Raw genomic sequence first — 24,033 nt, 5'->3', positions numbered from 1 at the left:
CTTGGGCTTCTCTCATGGAGGCCCTCAATCAGACCCAGTGTTGACATGTGTCAAGACGCTCCTCGGGGCGTGTCTTGCTTGGGCCTCTCTCCTGGAGGCGCTCAGTCAGACCCAGTGTTGACATGTGGCAAGACGCTCCTCGGGGCACGTCTTGCTTGGGCTTCTCTCCTGGAGGAGCTCAAACAGACCGAGTAGTGACATGTGGCAAGACGCTCCTCGGGGGGCGTCTTGCTGGGGCTTCTCTCATGGAGGCACTCAGTCAGACCCAGTGTTGACATGTGGCAAGACGCTCCTCGGGGCGCGTATTGCTTGGACCTCTCTCCCTGAGGCGCTCAGTCAGACCGAGTAGTGACATGTGGCAAGACGCTCCTCGGGGCGCGTCTTGCTTGGACCTCTCTCCCTGAGGCGCTCTGTCAGACCCAGTGTTGACATTTGGCAAGACACTCCTCGGGGCGCGTCTTGCTTGGGCCTCTCTCATGGAGGCCCTCTGTCAGACCCAGTGTTGACATGTGTCAAGACGCTCCTTGGCCTCTATCCTGGAGGCGCTCAGTCAGACCGAGTGCTGACATGTGGCAAGAAGCTCCTCGGGGCGCGTCTTGCTTGGGCTTCTCTCCTGGAGGCCCTCTGTCAGACCCAGTGTTGACATGTGTCAAGACGCTCCTCGGGGGGCATCTTGCTTTGGCCTCTATCCTGGAGGCGCTCAGTCAGACCGAGTGCTGACAGGTGGCAAGAAGCTCCTCGGGGCGCGTCTTGCTTGGGCTTCTCTCATGGAGGCCCTCAATCAGACCCAGTGTTGACATGTGTCAAGACGCTCCTCGGGGCGTGTCTTGCTTGGGCCTCTCTCCTGGAGGCGCTTAGTCAGACTGAGTAGTGACATGTGGCCTGACGCTCCTCGGGGCGTGTGTTGCTTGGGCCTCTCTCCTGGAGGCGCTCAGCCAGACCAAGTGGTGACATGTGGCAAGACACTCCTCGGGGCGCGTCTTACTTGGGCCTCTCTCCTGGAGGCCCTCTGTCAGACCCAGTGTTGACATGTGGCAAGACAGTCCTCGGGGCGCGTCTTGCTTGGGCCTCTCTCATGGAGGCCCTCTGTCAGACCCAGTGCTGACATGTGTCAAGACGCTCCTCGGGGCGCGTCTTGCTTTGGCCTCTCTCCTGGAGGCGCTCAGTCAGACCGAGTGCTGAGTACTGTGGCAAGAAGCTCCTCGGGGTGCGTTTTGCTTGGGCTTCTCTCCTGGAGGCCCTCAGTAAGACCCATTGTTGACATGTGGCAAGACGCTCCTTGGGGCGAGTCTTGCTTGGGCCTCTCTCCTGGAGGCGCTCAGTCAGACTGAGTAGTGACATCTGGCCTGACGTTCCTCGGGGCGCGTCTTGCTTGGGCCTCTCTCCTGGAGGCGCTCAGTCAGACCAAGTGGTGACATGTGGCAAGACGCTCGTCGGGGCGCGTCTTGCTTGGGCCTCTCTCCAGAAGGCCCTCAATCAGACCCAGTGTTGACACGTGGCAAGATGCTCCTCGGGGCGCGTCTTGCTTGGGCCTCTCTCCTGGAGGCGCTCAGTCAGACTGAGTAGTGACATGTGGCCTGACACTCCTCGGGGCGCGTGTTGCTTGGGCCTCTCTCCTGGAGGCGCTCAGTCAGACCAAGTGGTGACATGTGGCAAGACACTCCTCGGGGCTCGTCTTGCTTGGGCCTCTCTCCTGGAGGCCCTCTGTCAGACCCAGTGTTGACATGTGTCAAGACGCTCCTCGGGGCGCGTCTTGCTTGGGCCTCTCTCCTGGAGGCGCTCAGTCAGACTGAGTAGTGACATTTGGCCTGACGCTCCTCGGGGCGCGTGTTGCTTGGGCTTCTCTCCTGGAGGCGCTCAGTCAGACCAAGTGGTGACTTGTGGCAAGACACTCCTCGGGGCGCGTCTTGCTTGGGCCTCTCTCCTGGAGGCCCTCTGTCAGACCCAGTGTTGACATGTGTCAAGACGCTCCTCGGGGCGCGTCTTGCTTGGGCTTCTCTCCTGGAGGCCCTCAGTCAGACCCATTGTTGACATGTGGCAAGACGCTCCTCGGGGTGCGTCTTGCTTGGGCCTCTCTCCTGGAGGCGCTCAGTCAGACCGAGTGCTGACATGTGGCAAGACGCTCCTCGGGCCGCGTGTTGCTTGGGCTTCTCTCCTGGAGGCCCTCAGTCAGACCCGTTGTTGACATGTGGCAAGACGCTCCTCGGGGCGCATCTTGCTTGGGCCTCTCTCCTGGAGGCGCTCAGTCAGACCGAGTGCTGACATGTGGCAAGACGCTCCTCGGGGCGCGTCTTGCTTGGGCCTCTCTCCTGTAGGCGCTCAGTCAGAACCAGAGGTGACATGTGGCAAGACGCTCCTCGGGGCGCGTCTTGCTGGGGCCTCTCTCCTGGCGGCGCTCAGTCAGACCCAGTGGTGACATGTGGCAAGACACTCCTCGGGGCGCGTCTTGCTTGGGCCTCTCTCCTGGAGGCCCTCTGTCAGACACAGTGTTGACATGTGTCAAGACGCTCCTCGGGGCGCGTCTTGCTTGGGCTTCTCTCCTGGAGGCTCTCAGTCAGACCCATTGTTGACATGTGGCAAGACGCTCCTCGGGGCGCGTATTGCTTGGGCCTCTCTCCTGAATGCCCTCTGTCAGACCGAGTGTTGACATGTGGCAAGACTCTCCTCGGGGCGCGTCTTGCTTGGGCTTCTCTCATGGAGGCCCTCAGTCCGACCCATTGTAGACATGTGTCAAGACGCTCCTCGGGGCGTGTCTTGCTTGGGCCTCTCTCCTGGAGGCGCTCAGTCAGACCCAGTGCTGACATGTGGCAAGACGCTCCTCGGGGTGCGTCTTGCTTGGGCCTCTCTCCTGGAGGCGCTCAGTCAGACTGAGTAGTGACATGTGGCCTGACGCTCCTCGGGGCGCGTCTTGCTTGGACCTCCCTCCTGGAGGCGCTCAGTCAGACCGAGTAGTGACATTTGGCAAGACGCTCCTCGGGGCGCGTCTTGCTTGGACCTCTCTCCTGGAGGCGCTCAGTTAGACCGAGTAGTGACATGTGGCAAGACGCTCCTCGGGGCGCGTCTTGCTTGGGCCTCTCTCCTAGAGGCGCTCAGTCAGACCGAGTGCTGACATAAGGCAAGACGCTCCTCGGGGCGCGTCTTGCTGGGGCCTCTCTCCTGGAGGTGCTCAATCAGACCCAGTGGTGACACGTGGCAAGACGCTCCTCTGGGCGCGTCTTGATTGGGCCTCTCTCCTGGAGGAGCTCAGTCAGACCCTGTGGTGACACGTGGAAAGACGCTCCTCGGGGCACATCTTGCTTGGGCCTCTCTCCTGGAGGCGCTCAGTCAGACACAGTGTTGACATGTGGCAAGACACTCCTCAGGGCGCGTCTTGCTTGGGCTTCTCTCATGGAGGCCCTCAGTAAGACCCATTGTTGACATGTGGAAAGACGCTCCTCGGGGCGCGTCTTGCTTGGGCCTCTTTCCTGGAGGCGCTCAGTCAGAACCAGAGGTGACATGTGGCAAGACGCTCCTCCGGGCGCATCTTGCTTGGTCCTCTCTCCTGGAGGCCCTCAGTCAGACCCATTGTTGACATGTGGCAAGACGCTCCTCGGGGCGCGTCTTGCTTGGGCCTCTCTCCTGGAGGCGCTCAGTCAGACCGAGTGCTGACATAAGGCAAGACGCTCCTCAGGGCGCGTCTTGCTGGGGCCTCTCTCCTGGAGGCGCTCAGTCAGACCCAGTGCTGACATGTGGCAAGATGCTCCTCGGGGCGCGTCTTGCTTGGGCCTCTCTCCTGGAGGCGCTCAGTCAGACTGAGTAGTGACATGTGGCCTGAAGCTCCTCGGGGCGCGTCTTGCTTGGGCCTCTCTCCTGGAGGCGCTCAGTCAGACCCAGTGGTGACATGTGGCAAGACACTCCTCGGGGCGCGTCTTGCTTGGGCCTCTCTCCTGGAGGCCCTCTGTCAGACCCAGTGTTGACATGTGTCAAGACGCTCCTCGGGGCGCGTCTTGCTTGGGCTTCTCTCCTGGAGGCCCTCAGTCAGACCCATTGTTGACATGTGGCAAGACGCTCCTCGGGGCGCGTCTTGCTTGGGCTTCTCTCCTGGAGGCGCTCAGACAGACCCAGTGTTGACATGTGACAAGACGCTCCTCGGGTCGCATCTTGCTTGGGCCTCTCTCCTGGAGGCGCTCAGTCAGAACCAGAGTTGACATGTGGCAAGACGCTCCTCGGGGCGCGTCTTCCTTGGGCCTCTCTCCTGGAGGCCCTCTGTCAGACCCAGTGTTGACATGTGGCAAGACGCTCCTCCGGGCGCATCTTCCTTGGGCCTCTCTCCTGGAGGCCCTCAGTCAGACCCATTGTTGACATGTGGCAAGACGCTCCTCGGGGCGCGTCTTGCTTGGGCCTCTCTCCTGGAGGCGCTCAGTCAGACCGAGTGCTGACATAAGGCAAGACGCTCCTCGGGGCGCGTCTTGCTGGGGCCTCTCTCCTGGAGGCGCTCAGTCAGACCCAGTGCTGACATGTGGCAAGACGCTCCTCGGGGCGCGTCTTGCTTGGACCTCTCTCCTGGAGGCGCTCAGTTAGACCGAGTAGTGACATGTGGCAAGACGCTCCTCGGGGCGCGTCTTGCTTGGGCCTCTCTCCTGGAGGCGCTCAGTCAGACCGAGTGCTGACATAAGACAAGACGCTCCTCGGGGCGCGTCTTGCTGGGGCCTCTCTCCTGGAGGAGCTCAGTCAGACCCAGTGGTGACACGTGGCAAGACGCTCCTCGGGGCGCATCATGCTTGGGCCTCTCTCCTGGAGGAGCTCAGTCAGACCCAGTGTTGACACGTGGAAAGACGCTCCTCGGGGCGCGTCTTGCTTGGGCCTCTCTCCTGGAGGCGCTCAGTCAGACCCAGTGTTGACACGTGGCAAGACGCTCCTCGGGGCGCGTCTTGCTTGGGCCTCTCTCCTGGAGGCGCTCAGTCAGACACAGTGTTGACATGTGGCAATACACTCCTCGGGGCGCGTCTTGCTTGGGCTTCTCTCATGGAGGCCCTCAGTAAGACCCATTGTTGACATGTGGAAAGAAGCTCCTCGGGGCACGTCTTGCTTTGGCTTCTCTCCTGGAGGCCCTCAGTCAGACCCATTGTTCACATGTGGCAAGACGCTCCTCGGGGCGCGTATTGGTTGGGCCTCTCTCTTGGATGCCCTCTGTCGGACCCAGTGTTGACATGTGGCAAGACTCTCCTTGGGGCGCGTCTTGCTTGGGCTTCTCTCATGGAGGCCTTCAGTCAGACCCAGTGTTGACATGTGTCAAGACGCTCCTCGGGGCGAGTCTTGCTTGGGCCTCTCTCCTGGAGGCGCTCAGTCTGACCCAGTGTTGACATGTGGCAAGACGATCCTCGGGGAGCTTCTTGCTTGGGCTTCTCTCCTGGAGGTCCTCAGTCAGACCCATTGTTGACATGTGGCAAGACGCTCCTCGGGGCACGTCTTGCTTGGGCCTCTCTCCTGGAGGCGCTCAGTCAGACCGAGTAGTGACATGTGGCAAGACGCTCCTCAGGGCGCGTCTTGCTGGGGCTTCTCTCATGGAGGCACTCAGTCAGACCCAGTGTTGACATGTGTCAAGACACTCCTCGGGGAGCTTCTTGCTTGGGCTTCTCTCCTGGAGGCCCTCAGTCAGACCCATTGTTGACATGTGGAAAGACGCTCCTCGGGGCGCGTCTTGCTGGGGCCTCTCTCCTGGAGGCGCTCAGTCAGAACCAGAGGTGACATGTGGCAAGACGCTCCTCCGGGCGCATCTTGCTTGGGCCTCTCTCCTGGAGGCCCTCAGTCAGACCCATTGTTGACATGTGGCAAGACGCTCCTCGGGGCGCGTCTTGCTTGGGCCTCTCTCCTGGAGGCGCTCAGTCAGACCGAGTGCTGACATAAGGCAAGACGCTCCTCGGGGCGTGTCTTGCTGGGGCCTCTCTCCTGGAGGCGCTCAGTCAGACCCAGTGCTGACATGTGGCAAGATGCTCCTCGGGGCGCGTCTTGCTTGGGCCTCTCTCCTGGAGGCGCTCAGTCAGACTGAGTAGTGACATGTGGCCTGAAGCTCCTCGAGACGCGTCTTGCTTGGGCCTCTCTCCTGGAGGCGCTCAGTCAGACCCAGTGGTGACATGTGGCAAGACACTCCTCGGGGCGCGTCTTGCTTGGGCCTCTCTCCTGGAGGCCCTCTGTCAGACCCAGTGTTGACATGTGTCAAGACGCTCCTCGGGGCGCGTCTTGCTAGGGCTTCTCTCCTGGAGGCCCTCAGTCAGACCCATTGTTGACATGTGGCAAGACGCTCCTCGGGGCGCGTCTTGCTTGGGCTTCTCTCCTGGAGGCGCTCAGACAGACCCAGTGTTGACATGTGACAAGACGCTCCTCGGGTCGCGTCTTGCTTGGGCCTCTCTCCTGGAGGCGCTCAGTCAGAACCAGAGTTGACATGTGGCAAGACGCTCCTCGGGGCGCGTCTTGCTTGGGCCTCTCTCCTGGAGGCCCTCAGTCAGACCCATTGTTGACATGTGGCAAGACGCTCCTCGGGGCGCGTCTTGCTTGGGCCTCTCTCCTGGAGGCGCTCAGTCAGACCGAGTGCTGACATAAGGCAAGACGCTCCTCGGGGCGCGTCTTGCTGGGGCCTCTCTCCTGGAGGCTCTCAGTCAGACCCAGTGCTGACATGTGGCAAGACGCTCCTCGGGGCGCGTCTTGCTTGGACCTCTCTCCTGGAGGCGCTCAGTTAGACCGAGTAGTGACATTTGGCAAGACGCTCCTCGGGGCGCGTCTTGCTTGGATTTCTCTCCTGAAGGCGCTCAGTTAGACCGAGTAGTGACATGTGGCAAGACGCTCCTCGGGGCGCGTCTTGCTTGGGCCCCTCTCCTGGAGGCGCTCAGTCAGACCGAGTGCTGACATAAGGCAAGACGCTCCTCGGGGCGCGTCTTGCTGGGGCCTCTCTCCTGGAGGTGCTCAATCAGACCCAGTGGTGACACGTGGCAAGACGCTCCTCGGGGCGCGTCTTGCTTGGGCCTCTCTCCTGGAGGCGCTCAGTCAGACACAGTGTTGACATGTGGCAAGACACTCCTCGGGGCGCGTATTGCTTGGGCCTCTCTCTTGGATGCCCTCTGTCGGACCCAGTGTTGACATTTGGCAAGACTCTCCTTGGGGCGCGTCTTGCTTGGGCTTCTCTCATGGAGGCCCTCAGTCAGACCCAGTGTTGACATGTGTCAAGACGCTCCTCGGGGCGTGTCTTGCTTGGGCCTCTCTCCTGGAGGCGCTCAGTCTGACCCAGTGTTGACATGTGGCAAGACGCTCCTCGGGGAGCTTCTTGCTTGGGCTTCTCTCCTGGAGGCCCTCAGTCAGACCCATTGTTGACATGTGGCAAGACGCTCCTCGGGGCACGTCTTGCTTGGGCCTCTCTCCTGGAGGCGCTCAGTCAGACCGAGTAGTGACATGTGGCAAGACGCTCCTCGGGGCGCGTCTTGCTGAGGCTTCTCTCATGGAGGCACTCAGTCAGACCCAGTGTTGACATGTGGCAAGACGCTCCTCGGGGCGCGTGTTGCTTGGACCTCTCTCCTGGAGGCGCTCAGTCAGACCGAGTAGTGACATGTGGCAAGACGCTCCTCGGGGCGCGTCTTGCTTGGGCCTCTCTCCTGGAGGCGCTCAATTAGACCCAGTGTTGACATGTGGCAAGACGCTCCTCGGGGCGCGTCTTGCTTGGGCTTCTCTCCTGGAGGCCCTCAGTCAGACCCATTGTTGACATGTGGCAAGACGCTCCTCGGGGCGATTCTTGCTTGGGCCTCTCTCCTGGAGGCGCTCAGTCAGACCGAGTGCTGACATGTGGCAAGACGCTCCTCGGGGCGCGTCTTGCTGGGGCCTCTCTCCTGGAGGCGCTCAGTCAGACCCAGTGTTGACATGTGTCAAGACTCTCCTCGGGCGTTTCTTGCTTGCGCCTCTCTCCTGGAGGCGCTCAGTCAGACCCAGAGGTGACATGTGGCAAGACGCTCCTCGGGCCTCTCTCCTGGAGGCGCTCAGTCAGACCCAGTGTTGACATGTGGCAAGACGCTCCTCAGGGCGCGTCTTGCTTGGGCTTCTCTCATGGAGGCACTCAGTCAGACCCAGTGTTGACATGTGGCAAGATGCTCCTCGGGGCGCGTCTTGCTTGGGCCTCTCTCCTGGAGGCGCTCAGTCAGACCCAGTGGTGACATGTGGCAAGACACTCCTCGGGGCGCGTCTTGCTTGGGCCTCTCTCCTGGAGGCGCTCAGTCAGACCCTGTGGTGACACGTGGCAAGACGCTCCTGGGGGCGCATCTTGCTTGGGCCTCTCTCCTGTAGGCGCTAAGTCAGACCCAGTGTTGACACGTGGCAAGACGCTCCTCGGGGCGCGTCTTGCTTGGGCCTCTCTCCTGGAGGCGATCAGTCAGACACAGTGGTGACATGTGGCAAGACACTCCTCTGGGCGCGTCTTGCTTGGGCTTCTCTCATGGAGGCCCTCAGTAAGACCCATTGATGACATGTGGAAAGACTTTCCTCGGGGTGCGTCTTGCTTGGGCCTCTCTCCTGGAGGCGCTCAGTCAGAACCAGAGGTGACATGTGGCAAGACGCTCCTCCGGGCGCATCTTGCTTGGGCCTCTTTCCTGGAGGCCCTCAGTCAGACCCATTGTTGACATGTGGCAAGACGCTCCTCAGGGCGCGTCTTGCTTGGGCCTCTCTCCTGGAGGCGCTCAGTCAGACCGAGTGCTGACATAAGGCAAGACGCTCCTCGGGGCGCGTCTTGCTGGGGCCTCTCTCCTGGAGGCGCTCAGTCAGACCCAGTGCTGACATGTGGCAAGACGCTCCTCGGGGTGCGTCTTGCTTGGGCCTCTCTCCTGGAGGCGCTCAGTCAGACCGAGTAGTGACATTTGGCAAGACGCTCCTCGGGGCGCGTCTTGCTTGGACCTCTCTCCTGGAGGCGCTCAGTTAGACCGAGTAGTGACATGTGGCAAGACGCTCCCCGGGGCGCATCTTGCTTGGGCCTCTCTCCTGGAGTCGCTCAGTCAGACCGAGTGCTGACATAAGGCAAGACGCTCCTCGGGGCGCGTCTTGCTGGGGCCTCTCTCCTGGAGGTGTTAAATCAGACCCAGTGGTGACACGTGGCAAGACGCTCCTCTGGGCGCGTCTTGCTTGGGCCTCTCTCCTGGAGGAACTCAGTCAGACCCAGTGGTGACACGTGGCAAGACGCTCCTCGGGGCGCATCTTGCTTGGGCCTCTCTCCTGTAGGCGCTAAGTCAGACCCAGTGTTGACACGTGGCAAAACGCTCCTCGGGCGCGTCTTGCTTGGGCCTCTCTCCTGGAGGCGCTCAGTCAGACACAGTGTTGACATGTGGCAAGACACTCCTCGGGGCGCGTCTTGCTTGGGCTTCTCTCATGGAGGCCCTCAGTAAGACCCATTGTTGACATGTGGAAAGACGCTCCTCGGGGCGCGTCTTGCTTGGGCCTCTCTCCTGGAGGCCCTCAGTCAGACCCATTGTTGACATGTGGCAAGACGCTCCTCGGGGCGCGTCTTGCTTGGGCCTCTCTCCTGGAGGCGCTCAGTCAGACCCATTGTTGACATGTGGCAAGACGCTCCTCGGGGCGCGTCTTGCTTGGGCCTCTCTCCTGGAGGCGCTCAGTCAGACCGAGTGCTGACATAAGGCAACACGCTCCTCGGGGCGCGTCTTGCTGGGGCCTCTCTCCTGGAGGCCCTCAGTCAGACCCATTGTTGACATGTGGCAAGACGCTCCTCGGGGCGCGTCTTGCTTGGGCCTCTCTCCTGGAGGCGCTCAGTCAGACCGAGTGCTGACATAAGGCAAGACGCTCCTCGGGGCGCATCTTGCTGGGGCCTCTCTCCTGGAGGCGCTCAGTCAGACCCAGTGCTGACATGTGGCAAGACGCTCCTCGGGGCGCGTCTTGCTTGGACCTCTCTCCTGGAGGCGCTCAGTTAGACCGAGTAGTGACATTTGGCAAGACGCTCCTCGGGGCGCGTCTTGCTTGGACCTCTCTCCTGAAGGCGCTCAGTCAGACCGAGTGCTGACATAAGGCAAGACGCTCCTCGGGGCGCATCTTGCTTGGGCCTCTCTCCTGGAGGCGCTCAGTCAGACCCATTGTTGACATGTGGCAAGACGCTCCTCGGGGCGCGTCTTGCTTGGGCCTCTCTCCTGGAGGCGCTCAGTCAGACCCATTGTTGACATGTGGCAAGACGCTCCTCGGGGCGCGTCTTGCTTGGGCCTCTCTCCTGGAGGCGCTCCGTCAGACCGAGTGCTGACATAAGGCAAGACGCTCCTCGGGGCGCGTCCTGCTGGGGCCTCTCTCCTGGAGGCCCTCAGTCAGACCCATTGTTGACATGTGGCAAGACGCTCCTCGGGGCGCGTCTTGCTTGGGCCTCTCTCCTGGAGGCGCTCAGTCAGACCGAGTGCTGACATAAGGCAAGACGCTCCTCGGGGCGCATCTTGCTGGGGCCTCTCTCCTGGAGGCGCTCAGTCAGACCCAGTGCTGACATGTGGCAAGACGCTCCTCGGGGCGCGTCTTGCTTGGACCTCTCTCCTGGAGGCGCTCAGTTAGACCGAGTAGTGACATTTGGCAAGACGCTCCTCGGGGCGCGTCTTGCTTGGACCTCTCTCCTGAAGGCGCTCAGTTAGACCGAGTAGTGACATGTGGCAAGACGCTCCTCGGGGCGCGTCTTGCTTGGGCCTCTCTCCTGGAGGCGCTCAGTCAGACCGAGTGCTGACATAAGGCAAGACGCTCCTCGGGGCGCGTCTTGCTGGGGCCTCTCTCCTGGAGGTGCTCAATCAGACCCAGTGGTGACATGTGGCAAGACGCTCGTCTGGGCGCGTCGTGCTTGGGCCTATCTCCTGGAGGAGCTCAGTCAGACCCAGTGGTGACACGTGGCAAGACGCTCCTCGGGGCGCATCATGCTTGGGCCTCTCTCCTGGAGGCGCTCAGTCAGACCCAGTGTTGACACCTGGCAAGACGCTCCTCGGGGCGCGTCTTGCTTGGGCCTCTCTCCTGGAGGCGCTCAGTCAGACACAGTGTTGACATGTGGCAAGACACTCCTCGGGGCGCGTCTTGCTTGGGCTTCTCTCATGGAGGCCCTCAGTAAGACCCATTGTTGACATGTGGAAAGAAGCTCCTCGGGGCGCGTCTTGCTTTGGCTTCTCTCCTGGAGGCCCTCAGTCAGACCCATTGTTCACATGTGGCAAGATGCTCCTCGGGGCGCGTATTGCTTGGGCCTCTCTCTTGGATGCCCTCTGTCGGACCCAGTGTTGACATGTGGCAAGACTCTCCTTGGGGCGCGTCTTGCTTGGGCTTCTCTCATGGAGGCCTTCAGTCAGACCCAGTGTTGACATGTGTCAAGACGCTCCTCGGGGCGTGTCTTGCTTGGGCCTCTCTCCTGGAGGCGCTCAGTCTGACCCAGTGTTGACATGTGGCAAGACGCTCCTCGGGGAGCTTCTTGCTTGGGCTTCTCTCCTGGAGGTCCTCAGTCAGACCCATTGTTGACATGTGGCAAGACGCTCCTCGGGGCACGTCTTGCTTGGGCCTCTCTCCTGGAGGCGCTCAGTCAGACCGAGTAGTGACATGTGGCAAGACGCCCCTCGGGGCGCGTCTTGCTGGGGCTTCTCTCATGGAGGCACTCAGTCAGACCCAGTGTTGACATGTGTCAAGACACTCCTCGGGGAGCTTCTTGCTTGGGCTTCTCTCCTGGAGGCCCTCAGTCAGACCCATTGTTGACATGTGGAAAGACGCTCCTCGGGGCGCGTCTTGCTTGGGCCTCTCTCCTGGAGGCGCTCAGTCAGAACCAGAGGTGACATGTGGCAAGACGCTCCTCCGGGCGCATCTTGCTTGGGCCTCTCTCCTGGAGGCCCTCAGTCAGACCCATTGTTGACATGTGGCAAGACGCTCCTCGGGGCGCGTCTTGCTTGGGCCTCTCTCCTGGAGGCGCTCAGTCAGACCGAGTGCTGACATAAGGCAAGACGCTCCTCGGGGCGTGTCTTGCTGGGGCCTCTCTCCTGGAGGCGCTCAGTCAGACCCAGTGCTGACATGTGGCAAGATGCTCCTCGGGGCGCGTCTTGCTTGGGCCTCTCTCCTGGAGGCGCTCAGTCAGACTGAGTAGTGACATGTGGCCTGAAGCTCCTCGAGACGCGTCTTGCTTGGGCCTCTCTCCTGGAGGCGCTCAGTCAGACCCAGTGGTGACATGTGGCAAGACACTCCTCGGGGCGCGTCTTGCTTGGGCCTCTCTCCTGGAGGCCCTCAGTCAGACCCATTGTTGACATGTGGAAAGACGCTCCTCGGGGCGCGTCTTGCTTGGGCCTCTCTCCTGGAGGCGCTCAGTCAGAACCAGAGGTGACATGTGGCAAGACGCTCCTCCGGGCGCATCTTGCTTGGGCCTCTCTCCTGGAGGCCCTCAGTCAGACCCATTGTTGACATGTGGCAAGACGCTCCTCGGGGCGCGTCTTGCTTGGGCCTCTCTCCTGGAGGCGCTCAGTCAGACCGAGTGCTGACATAAGGCAAGACGCTCCTCGGGGCGTGTCTTGCTGGGGCCTCTCTCCTGGAGGCGCTCAGTCAGACCCAGTGCTGACATGTGGCAAGATGCTCCTCGGGGCGCGTCTTGCTTGGGCCTCTCTCCTGGAGGCGCTCAGTCAGACTGAGTAGTGACATGTGGCCTGAAGCTCCTCGAGACGCGTCTTGCTTGGGCCTCTCTCCTGGAGGCGCTCAGTCAGACCCAGTGGTGACATGTGGCAAGACACTCCTCGGGGCGCGTCTTGCTTGGGCCTCTCTTCTGGAGGCCCTCTGTCAGACCCAGTGTTGACATGTGTCAAGACGCTCCTCGGGGCGCGTCTTGCTAGGGCTTCTCTCCTGGAGGCCCTCAGTAAGACCCATTGTTGACATGTGGAAAGAAGCTCCTCGGGGCGCGTCTTGCTTTGGCTTCTCTCCTGGAGGCCCTCAGTCAGACCCATTGTTCACATGTGGCAAGATGCTCCTCGGGGCGCGTATTGCTTGGGCCTCTCTCTTGGATGCCCTCTGTCGGACCCAGTGTTGACATGTGGCAAGACTCTCCTTGGGGCGCGTCTTGCTTGGGCTTCTCTCATGGAGGCCTTCAGTCAGACCCAGTGTTGACATGTGTCAAGACGCTCCTCGGGGCGTGTCTTGCTTGGGCCTCTCTCCTGGAGGCGCTCAGTCTGACCCAGTGTTGACATGTGGCAAGACGCTCCTCGGGGAGCTTCTTGCTTGGGCTTCTCTCCTGGAGGTCCTCAGTCAGACCCATTGTTGACATGTGGCAAGACGCTCCTCGGGGCACGTCTTGCTTGGGCCTCTCTCCTGGAGGCGCTCAGTCAGACCGAGTAGTGACATGTGGCAAGACGCCCCTCGGGGCGCGTCTTGCTTGGGCCTCTCTCCTGGAGGCGCTCAGTCAGAACCAGAGGTGACATGTGGCAAGACGCTCCTCCGGGCGCATCTTGCTTGGGCCTCTCTCCTGGAGGCCCTCAGTCAGACCCATTGTTGACATGTGGCAAGACGCTCCTCGGGGCGCGTCTTGCTTGGGCCTCTCTCCTGGAGGCGCTCAGTCAGAACCAGAGGTGACATGTGGCAAGACGCTCCTCCGGGCGCATCTTGCTTGGGCCTCTCTCCTGGAGGCCCTCAGTCAGACCCATTGTTGACATGTGGCAAGACGCTCCTTGGGGCGCGTCTTGCTTGGGCCTCTCTCCTGGAGGCGCTCAGTCAGACCGAGTGCTGACATAAGGCAAGACGCTCCTCGGGGCGTGTCTTGCTGGGGCCTCTCTCCTGGAGGCGCTCAGTCAGACCCAGTGCTGACATGTGGCAAGATGCTCCTCGGGGCGCGTCTTGCTTGGGCCTCTCTCCTGGAGGCGCTCAGTCAGACTGAGTAGTGACATGTGGCCTGAAGCTCCTCGAGACGCGTCTTGCTTGGGCCTCTCTCCTGGAGGCGCTCAGTCAGACCCAGTGGTGACATGTGGCAAGACACTCCTCGGGGCGCGTCTTGCTTGGGCCTCTCTCCTGGAGGCCCTCTGTCAGACCCAGTGTTGACATGTGTCAAGACGCTCCTCGGGGCGCGTTTTGCTTGGGCTTCTCTCCTGGAGGCGCTCAGACAGACCCAGTGTTGACATGTGACAAGACGCTCCTCGGGTCGCGTCTTGCTTGGGCCTCTCTCCTGGAGGCGCTCAGTTAGACCGAGTAGTGACATTTGGCAAGACGCTCCTCGGGGCGCGTCTTGCTTGGATTTCTCTCCTGAAGGCGCTCAGTTAGACCGAGTAGTGACATGTGGCAAGACGCTCCTCGGGGCGCGTCTTGCTTGGGCCCCTCTCCTGGAGGCGCTCAGTCAGACCGAGTGCTGACATAAGGCAAGACGCTCCTCGGGGCGCGTCTTGCTGGGGCCTCTCTCCTGGAGGTGCTCAATCAGACCCAGTGGTGACACGTGGCAAGACGCTCGTCTGGGCGCGTCGTGCTTGGGCCTCTCTCCTGGAGGAGCTCAGTCAGACCCAGTGGTGACACGTGGCAAGACGCTCCTCGGGGCGCATCTTGCTTGGGCCTCTCTCCTGGAGGCGCTCAGTCAGACCCAGTGTTGACACGTGGCAAGACGCTCCTCGGGGCGCGTCTTGCTTGGGCCTCTCTCCTGGAGGCGCTCAGTCAGACACAGTGTTGACATGTGGCAAGACACTCCTCGGGGCGCGTCTTGCTTGGGCTTCTCTCATGGAGGCCCTCAGTAAGACCCATTGTTGACATGTGGAAAGAAGCTCCTCGGGGCGCGTCTTGCTTTGGCTTCTCTCCTGGAGGCCCTCAGTCAGACCCATTGTTCACATGTGGCAAGACGCTCCTCGGGGCGCGTATTGCTTGGGCCTCTCTCTTGGATGCCCTCTGTCGGACCCAGTGTTGACATTTGGCAAGACTCTCCTTGGGGCGCGTCTTGCTTGGGCTTCTCTCATGGAGGCCCTCAGTCAGACCCAGTGTTGACATGTGTCAAGACGCTCCTCGGGGCGTGTCTTGCTTGGGCCTCTCTCCTGGAGGCGCTCAGTCTGACCCAGTGTTGACATGTGGCAAGACGCTCCTCGGGGAGCTTCTTGCTTGGGCTTCTCTCCTGGAGGCCCTCAGTAAGACCCATTGTTGACATGTGGCAAGACGCTCCTCGGGGCACGTCTTGCTTGGGCCTCTCTCCTGGAGGCGCTCAGTCAGACCGAGTAGTGACATGTGGCAAGACGCTCCTCGGGGCGCGTCTTGCTGGGGCTTCTCTCATGGAGGCACTCAGTCAGACCCAGTGTTGACATGTGGCAAGACGCTCCTCGGGGCGCGTGTTGCTTGGACCTCTCTCCTGGAGGCGCTCAGTCAGACCGAGTAGTGACATGTGGCAAGACGCTCCTCGGGGCGCGTCTTGCTTGGGCCTCTCTCCTGGAGGCGCTCAATTAGACCCAGTGTTGACATGTGGCAAGACGCTCCTCGGGGCGCGTCTTGCTTGGGCTTCTCTCCTGGAGGCCCTCAGTCAGACCCATTGTTGACATGTGGCAAGACGCTCCTCGGGGCGATTCTTGCTTGGGCCTCTCTCCTGGAGGCGCTCAGTCAGACCGAGTGCTGACATGTGGCAAGACGCTCCTCGGGGCGCGTCTTGCTGGGGCCTCTCTCCTGGAGGCGCTCAGTCAGACCCAGTGTTGACATGTGTCAAGACTCTCCTCGGGCGTTTCTTGCTTGCGCCTCTCTCCTGGAGGCGCTCAGTCAGACCCAGAGGTGACATGTGGCAAGACGCTCCTCGGGCCTCTCTCCTGGAGGCGCTCAGTCAGACCCTGTGTTGACATGTGGCAAGACGCTCCTCAGGGCGCGTCTTGCTTGGGCTTCTCTCATGGAGGCACTCAGTCAGACCCAGTGTTGACATGTGGCAAGATGCTCCTCGGGGCGCGTCTTGCTTGGGCCTCTCTCCTGGAGGCGCTCAGTCAGACCCAGTGGTGACATGTGGCAAGACACTCCTCGGGGCGCGTCTTGCTTGGGCCTCTCTCCTGGAGGCGCTCAGTCAGACCCTGTGGTGACACGTGGCAAGACGCTCCTGGGGGCGCATCTTGCTTGGGCCTCTCTCCTGTAGGCGCTAAGTCAGACCCAGTGTTGACACGTGGCAAGACGCTCCTCGGGGCGCGTCTTGCTTGGGCCTCTCTCCTGGAGGCGATCAGTCAGACACAGTGGTGACATGTGGCAAGACACTCCTCTGGGCGCGTCTTGCTTGGGCTTCTCTCATGGAGGCCCTCAGTAAGACCCATTGATGACATGTGGAAAGACTTTCCTCGGGGTGCGTCTTGCTTGGGCCTCTCTCCTGGAGGCGCTCAGTCAGAACCAGAGATGACATGTGGCAAGACGCTCCTCCGGGCGCATCTTGCTTGGGCCTCTCTCCTGGAGGCGCTCAGTCAGACCGAGTGCTGACATAAGGCAAGACGCTCCTCGGGGCGCGTCTTGCTGGGGCCTCTCTCCTGGAGGCGCTCAGTCAGACCCAGTGCTGACATGTGGCAAGACGCTCCTCGGGGTGCTTCTTGCTTGGGCCTCTCTCCTGGAGGCGCTCAGTCAGACTGAGTAGTGACATGTGGCCTGACGCTCCTCGGGGCGCGTCTTGCTTGGACCTCCCTCCTGGAGGCGCTCAGTCAGACCGAGTAGTGACATTTGGCAAGACGCTCCTCGGGGCGCGTCTTGCTTGGACCTCTCTCCTGGAGGCGCTCAGTTAGACCGAGTAGTGACATGTGGCAAGACGCTCCCCGGGGCGCATCTTGCTTGGGCCTCTCTCCTGGAGTCGCTCAGTCAGACCGAGTGCTGACATAAGGCAAGACGCTCCTCGGGGCGCGTCTTGCTGGGGCCTCTCTCCTGGAGGTGCTCAATCAGACCCAGTGGTGACACGTGGCAAGACGCTCCTCTGGGCGCGTCTTGCTTGGGCCTCTCTCCTGGAGGAACTCAGTCAGACCCAGTGGTGACACGTGGCAAGACGCTCCTCGGGGCGCATCTTGCTTGGGCCTCTCTCCTGTAGGCGCTAAGTCAGACCCAGTGTTGACACGTGGCAAAACGCTCCTCGGGCGCGTCTTGCTTGGGCCTCTCTCCTGGAGGCGCTCAGTCAGACACAGTGTTGACATGTGGCAAGACACTCCTCGGGGCGCGTCTTGCTTGGGCTTCTCTCATGGAGGCCCTCAGTAAGACCCATTGTTGACATGTGGAAAGACACTCCTCGGGGCGCGTCTTGCTTGGGCCTCTCTCCTGGAGGCGCTCAGTCAGAACCAGAGGTGACATGTGGCAAGACGCTCCTCCGGGCACATCTTGCTTGGGCCTCTCTCCCGGAGGCCCTCAGTCAGACCCATTGTTGACATGTGGCAAGACGCTCCTCGGGGCGCGTCTTGCTTGGGCCTCTCTCCTGGAGGCGCTCAGTCAGACCGAGTGCTGACATAAGGCAAGACGCTCCTCGGGGCGCGTCTTGCTGGGGCCTCTCTCCTGGAGGCGCTCAGTCAGACCCAGTGCTGACATGTGGCAAGATGCTCCTCGCGGCGCGTCTTGCTTGGGCCTCTCTCCTGGAGGCGCTCAGTCAGACTGAGTAGTGACATGTGGCCTGACGCTCCTCGGGGCGCGTCTTGCTTGGGCCTCTCTCCTGGAGGCGCTCAGTCAGACCCAGTGGTGACATGTGGCAAGACACTCCTCGGGGCGCGTCTTGCTTGGGCCTCTCTCCTGGAGGCCCTCTTTCAGACCCAGTGTTGACATGTGTCAAGACGCTCCTCGGTGCGCGTCTTGCTTGGGCTTCTCTCCTGGAGGCCCTCAGTCAGACCCATTGTTGACATGTGGCAAGACGCTCCTCGGGGCGCGTCTTGCTTGGGCTTCTCTCCTGGAGGCGCTCAGACAGACCCAGTGTTGACATGTGACAAGACGCTCCTCGGGGCGCGTCTTGCTTGGGCCTCTCTCCTGGAGGCGCTCAGTCAGAACCAGAGTTGACATGTGGCAAGATGCTCCTCGGGGCGCGTCTTGCTTGGGCCTCTCTCCTGGAGGCCCTCTGTCAGACCCAGTGTTGACATGTGGCAAGACGCTCCTCGGGGCGCATCTTCCTTGGGCCTCTCTCCTGTAGGCGCTAAGTCAGACCCAGTGTTGACACGTGGCAAAACGCTCCTCGGGCGCGTCTTGCTTGGTCCTCTCTCCTGGAGGCGCTCAGTCAGACACAGTGTTGACATGTGGCAAGACACTCCTCGGGGCGCGTCTTGCTTGGGCCTCTCTCCTGGAGGCCCTCTGTCAGACCCAGTGTTGACACGTGGCAAAACGCTCCTCGGGCGCGTCTTGCTTGGGCCTCTCTCCTGGAGGCGCTCAGTCAGACACAGTGTTGACATGTGGCAAGACACTCCTCGGGGCGCGTCTTGCTTGGGCCTCTCTCCTGGAGGCGCTCAGTCAGACCGAGTGCTGACATAAGGCAAGACGCTCCTCGGGGCGCGTCTTGCTGGGGCCTCTCTCCTGGAGGCGCTCAGTCAGACCCAGTGCTGACATGTGGCAAGACGATCCTCGGGGCGCGTCTTGCTTGGACCTCTCTCCTGGAGGCGCTCAGTTAGACCGAGTAGTGACATGTGGCAAGACGCTCCTCGGGGCGCGTCTTGCTGGGGCCTCTCTCCTGGAGGTGCTCAATAAGACCCAGTGGTGACACTTGGCAAGACGCTCCTCTGGGTGCGTCTTGCTTGGGCCTCTCTCCTGGAGGAGCTCAGTCAGACCCAGTGGTGACACGTGGCAAGACGCTCCTCGGGGCGCATCTTGCTTGGGCCTCTCTCCTGGAGGCGCTCAGTCAGACCCAGTGTTGACAAGTGGCAAGACGCTCCTCGGGGCGCGTCTTGCTTGGGCCTCTCTCCTGGAGGCGCTCAGTCAGACACAGTGTTGACATGTGGCAAGACACTCCTCGGGGCGCGTCTTGCTTGGGCTTCTCTCCTGGAGGTCCTCAGTCAGACCCATTGTTCACATGTGGCAAGACGCTCCTCGGGGCGCGTAATGCTTGGGCCTCTCTCTTGGATGCCCTCTGTCGGACCCAGTGTTGACATGTGGCAAGACTCTCCTTGGGGCGCGTCTTGCTTTGGCTTCTCTCCTGGAGGTCCTCAGTCAGACCCATTGTTCACATGTGGCAAGACGCTCCTCGGGGCGCGTAATGCTTGGGCCTCTCTCTTGGATGCCCTCTGTCGGACCCAGTGTTGACATGTGGCAAGACTCTCCTTGGGGCGCGTCTTGCTTGGGCTTCTCTCATGCAGGCCCTCAGTCAGACCCAGTGTTGACATGTGTCAAGACGCTCCTCGGGGCGTGTCTTGCTTGGGCCTCTCTCCTGGAGGCGCTCAGTCAGACCCAGTGTTGACATGTGGCAAGACGCTCCTCGGGGAGCTTCTTGCTTGGGCTTCTCTCCTGGAGGCCCTCAGTCAGACCCATTGTTGACATGTGGCAAGACGCTCCTCGGGGCACGTCTTGCTTGGGCCTCTCTCCTGGAGGCCATCTGTCAGACCCAGTGTTGACATGTGTCAAGACGCTCCTCGGGGCGCGTCTTGCTTGGGCTTCTCTCCTGGAGGCCCTCAGTCAGACCCAGTGGTGACATGTGGCAAGACACTCCTCGGGGCGCGTCTTGCTTGGGCCTCTCTCCTGGAGGCCCTCTTTCAGACCCAGTGTTGACATGTGTCAAGACGCTCCTCGGTGCGCGTCTTGCTTGGGCTTCTCTCCTGGAGGCCCTCAGTCAGACCCATTGTTGACATGTGGCAAGACGCTCCTCGGGGCGCGTCTTGCTTGGGCTTCTCTCCTGGAGGCGCTCAGACAGACCCAGTGTTGACATGTAACAAGACGCTCCTCGGGGCGCGTCTTGCTTGGGCCTCTCTCCTGGAGGCGCTCAGTCAGAACCAGAGTTGACATGTGGCAAGATGCTCCTCGGGGCGCGTCTTGCTTGGGCCTCTCTCCTGGAGGCCCTCTGTCAGACCCAGTGTTGACATGTGGCAAGACGCTCCTCGGGGCGCATCTTCCTTGGGCCTCTCTCCTGTAGGCGCTAAGTCAGACCCAGTGTTGACACGTGGCAAAACGCTCCTCGGGCGCGTCTTGCTTGGGCCTCTCTCCTGGAGGCGCTCAGTCAGACACAGTGTTGACATGTGGCAAGACACTCCTCGGGGCGCGTCTTGCTTGGGCCTCTCTCCTGGAGGCCCTCTGTCAGACCCAGTGTTGACACGTGGCAAAACGCTCCTCGGGCGCGTCTTGCTTGGGCCTCTCTCCTGGAGGCGCTCAGTCAGACACAGTGTTGACATGTGGCAAGACACTCCTCGGGGCGCGTCTTGCTTGGGCCTCTCTCCTGGAGGCCCTCTGTCAGACCCAGTGTTGACATGTGGCAAGACGCTCCTCGGGGCGCATCTTGCTTGGGCCTCTCTCCTGTAGGCGCTAAGTCAGACCCAGTGTTGACACGTGGCAAAATGCTCCTCGGGCGCGTCTTGCTTGGGCCTCTCTCCTGGAGGCGCTCAGTCAGACACAGTGTTGACATGTGGCAAGACACTCCTCGGGGCGCGTCTTGCTTGGGCTTCTCTCATGGAGGCCCTCAGTAAGACCCATTGTTGACATGTGGAAAGACGCTCCTCGGGGCGCGTCTTGCTTGGGCCTCTCTCCTGGAGGCGCTCAGTCAGAACCAGAGGTGACATGTGGCAAGACGCTCCTCCGGGCGCATCTTGCTTGGGCCTCTCTCCCGGAGGCCCTCAGTCAGACCCATTGTTGACATGTGGCAAGACGCTCCTCGGGGCGCGTCTTGCTTGGGCCTCTCTCCTGGAGGCGCTCAGTCAGACCGAGTGCTGACATAAGGCAAGACGCTCCTCGGGGCGCGTCTTGCTGGGGCCTCTCTCCTGGAGGCGCTCAGTCAGACCCAGTGCTGACATGTGGCAAGATGCTCCTCGCGGCGCGTCTTGCTTGGGCCTCTCTCCTGGAGGCGCTCAGTCAGACTGAGTAGTGACATGTGGCCTGACGCTCCTCGGGGCGCGTCTTGCTTGGGCCTCTCTCCTGGAGGCGCTCAGTCAGACCCAGTGGTGACATGTGGCAAGACACTCCTCGGGGCGCGTCTTGCTTGGGACTCTCTCCTGGAGGCCCTCTTTCAGACCCAGTGTTGACATGTGTCAAGACGCTCCTCGGGGCGCGTCTTGCTTGGGCTTCTCTCCTGGAGGCCCTCAGTCAGACCCATTGTTGACATGTGGCAAGACGCTCCTCGGGGCGCGTCTTGCTTGGGCTTCTCTCCTGGAGGCGCTCAGACAGACCCAGTGTTGACATGTGACAAGACGCTCCTCGGGGCGCGTCTTGCTTGGGCCTCTCTCCTGGAGGCGCTCAGTCAGAACCAGAGTTGACATGTGGCAAGATGCTCCTCGGGGCGCGTCTTGCTTGGGCCTCTCTCCTGGAGGCCCTCTGTCAGACCCAGTGTTGACATGTGGCAAGACGCTCCTCCGGGCGCATCTTCCTTGGGCCTCTCTCCTGGAGGCCCTCAGTCAGACCCATTGTTGACATGCGGCAAGACGCTCCTCGGGGCGCGTCTTGCTTGGGCCTCTCTCCTGGAGGCGCTCAGTCAGACCGAGTGCTGACATAAGGCAAGACGCTCCTCGGGGCGCGTCTTGCTGGGGCCTCTCTCCTGGAGGCGCTCAGTCAGACCCAGTGCTGACATGTGGCAAGACGATCCTCGGGACGCGTCTTGCTTGGACCTCTCTCCTGGAGGCGCTCAGTTAGACCGAGTAGTGACATGTGGCAAGACGCTCCTCGGGGCGCGTCTTGCTTGGGCCTCTCTCCTGGAGGCGCTCAGTCAGACCGAGTGCTGACATGTGGCAAGACGCTCCTCGGGGCGCGTCTTGCTTGGGCCTCTCTCCTGGAGGCGCTCAGTCAGACCGAGTGCTGACATAAGGCAAGACGCTCCTCGGGGCGCGTCTTGCTGGGGCCTCTCTCCTGGAGGTGCTCAATAAGACCCAGTGGTGACACTTGGCAAGACGCTCCTCTGGGTGCGTCTTGCTTGGGCCTCTCTCCTGGAGGAGCTCAGTCAGACCCAGTGGTGACACGTGGCAAGACGCTCCTCGGGGCGCATCTTGCTTGGGCCTCTCTCCTGGAGGCGCTCAGTCAGACCCAGTGTTGACATGTGGCAAGACGCTCCTCGGGGCGCGTCTTGCTTGGGCCTCTCTCCTGGAGGCGCTCAGTCAGACACAGTGTTGACATGTGGCAAGACACTCCTCGGGGCGCGTCTTGCTTGGGCTTCTCTCATGGAGGCCCTCAGTAAGACCCATTGTTGACATGTGGAAAGAAGCTCCTCGGGGCGCGTCTTGCTTTGGCTTCTCTCCTGGAGGTCCTCAGTCAGACCCATTGTTCACATGTGGCAAGACGCTCCTCGGGGCGCGTAATGCTTGGGCCTCTCTCTTGGATGCCCTCTGTCGGACCCAGTGTTGACATGTGGCAAGACTCTCCTTGGGGCGCGTCTTGCTTGGGCTTCTCTCATGCAGGCCCTCAGTCAGACCCAGTGTTGACATGTGTCAAGACGCTCCTCGGGGCGTGTCTTGCTTGGGCCTCTCTCCTGGAGGCGCTCAGTCAGACCCAGTGTTGACATGTGGCAAGACGCTCCTCGGGGAGCTTCTTGCTTGGGCTTCTCTCCTGGAGGCCCTCAGTCAGACCCATTGTTGACATGTGGCAAGACGCTCCTCGGGGCACGTCTTGCTTGGGCCTCTCTCCTGGAGGCCATCTGTCAGACCCAGTGTTGACATGTGTCAAGACGCTCCTCGGGGCGCGTCTTGCTTGGGCTTCTCTCCTGGAGGCCCTCAGTCAGACCCATTGTTGACATGTGGCAAGACGCTCCTCGGGGCGCGTCTTGCTTGGGCTTCTCTCCTGGAGGCGCTCAGACAGACCCAGTGTTGACATGTGACAAGACGCTCCTCGGGTCGCGTCTTGCTTGGGCCTCTCTCCTGGAGGCGCTCAGTCAGAACCAGAGTTGACATGTGGCAAGACGCTCCTCGGGGCGCGTCTTGCTTGGACCTCTCTCCTGAAGGCGCTCAGTTAGACCGAGTAGTGACATGTGGCAAGACGCTCCTCGGGGCGCGTCTTGCTGGGGCTTCTTTCATGGAGGCACTCAGTCAGACCCAGTGTTTGACATGTGGCAAGACGCTCCTCGGGGCACGTCTTGCTTGGGCCTCTCTCCTGGAGGCGCTCAGTCAGACCGAGTGCTGACATAAGGCAAGACGCTCCTCGTGGGCGCGTCTTGCTGGGGCCTCTCTCCTGGAGGTGCTCAATCAGACCCAGTGGTGACACGTGGCAAGACGCTCGTCTGGGCGCGTCGTGCTTGGGCCTCTCTCCTGGAGGAGCTCAGTTAGACCCAGTGGTGACACGTGGCAAGACGCTCCTCGGGGCGCATCTTGCTTGGGCCTCTCTCCTGGAGGCGCTCAGTCAGACCCAGTGTTGACACGTGGCAAGACGCTCCTCGGGGCGCGTCTTGCTTGGGCCTCTCTCCTGGAGGTGCTCAGTCAGACCGAATGCTGACATAAGGCAATACGCTCCTCGGGGCGCGTTTTGCTGGGGCCTCTCTCCTGGAGGCGCTCAGTCAGACCCAGTGCTGACATGTGGCAAGACGCTCCTCGGGGCGCGTCTTGCTTGGACCTCTCTCCTGGAGGCGCTCAGTTAGACCGAGTAGTGACATTTGGCAAGACGCTCCACGGGGCGTGTCTTGCTTGGACCTCTCTCCTGAAGGCGCTCAGTTAGACCGAGTAGTGACATGTGGCAAGACGCTCCTCGGGGCGCGTCTTGCTTGGGTCTCTCTCCTGGAGGCGCTCAGTCAGACCGAGTGCTGACATAAGGCAAGACGCTCCTCGGGGCGCGTCTTGCTGGGGCCTCTCTCCTGGAGGTGCTCAATCAGACCCAGTGGTGACACGTGGCAAGACGCTCGTCTGGGCGCGTCGTGCTTGGGCCTCTCTCCTGGAGGAGCTCAGTCAGACCCAGTGGTGACACGTGACAAGACGCTCCTCGGGGCGCATCTTGCTTGGGCCTCTCTCCTGGAGGCGCTCAGTCAGACCCAGTGTTGACACGTGGCAAGACGCTCCT

Source organism: Nothobranchius furzeri, chromosome 6 (genome assembly GCF_043380555.1).
Source record: "Nothobranchius furzeri strain GRZ-AD chromosome 6, NfurGRZ-RIMD1, whole genome shotgun sequence".
Lineage (NCBI taxonomy): Eukaryota > Metazoa > Chordata > Actinopteri > Cyprinodontiformes > Nothobranchiidae > Nothobranchius > Nothobranchius furzeri.
The sequence above is the reverse complement of the archived record's forward strand: the minus strand, read 5'-3'. Positions refer to the sequence as shown.